This window comes from Sinocyclocheilus grahami, unplaced genomic scaffold (assembly GCF_001515645.1).
Source record: "Sinocyclocheilus grahami isolate Dianchi unplaced genomic scaffold, SAMN03320097.WGS_v1.1 scaffold2241.1, whole genome shotgun sequence".
NCBI lineage: Eukaryota > Metazoa > Chordata > Actinopteri > Cypriniformes > Cyprinidae > Sinocyclocheilus > Sinocyclocheilus grahami.
Window position 1 is genome coordinate 71,165 of NW_015507420.1, and position 504 is coordinate 71,668.

A 504-nucleotide genomic window follows, 5' to 3' on the forward strand; every position below is an offset into this window, starting at 1 on the left:
TTGGCTATTTTTAAAAGGGGGCGGGGCTGCTCGATATGCCCCGCCCTGTCTTCCTGTTTCAGTTGAGATTACGTCACGCACAGAATAGCGCTGCGTGTTTCCAGGCACTTCAGGGGACCTTTAATGTCATGTAATCAAACAGACTGTGAACTATTAACTGCAATGATTATATGTTGCGATTAAACGCATAGCAAAAATAAATGATGTCAGTAACATCATTGAATACTCGTGATCTCAGTATTGCTGGTGTTAATGGATCAGCCTCACCTGGCCGCGTGACCTTTGACCTCCTGCTCTCGGCTGTGCTGTAAGGAGCTGTAGAGGCGCGCGGTGACCTGACGAGACGAGGACAGCGCTGAGAGAGGAGACGACGGCCAGGAGCGCGTCAGAGCGGGAACACACGACTGATGAAGAGGAGCATCATCAGCAGCAGCAGCTCGGCCCACTGACGTCATCTCACTGCACGCTCACACACACACACACACACACACACACACACACACA

General features: G+C 51.4%; 1 long non-coding RNA gene across 1 annotated transcript in view; it reads right to left on the reverse strand.

The window, feature by feature from the left end:
* The window catches only part of LOC107574465 (uncharacterized), a 5,226-nt gene that overhangs the window by 2,571 nt on the left and 2,151 nt on the right, over positions 1-504 (reverse strand). The window contains exon 2 of the long non-coding RNA XR_001607678.1: positions 268-459. This is a non-coding gene — a long non-coding RNA (uncharacterized lncRNA). The remainder of the gene's footprint in view (positions 1-267; positions 460-504) is intronic.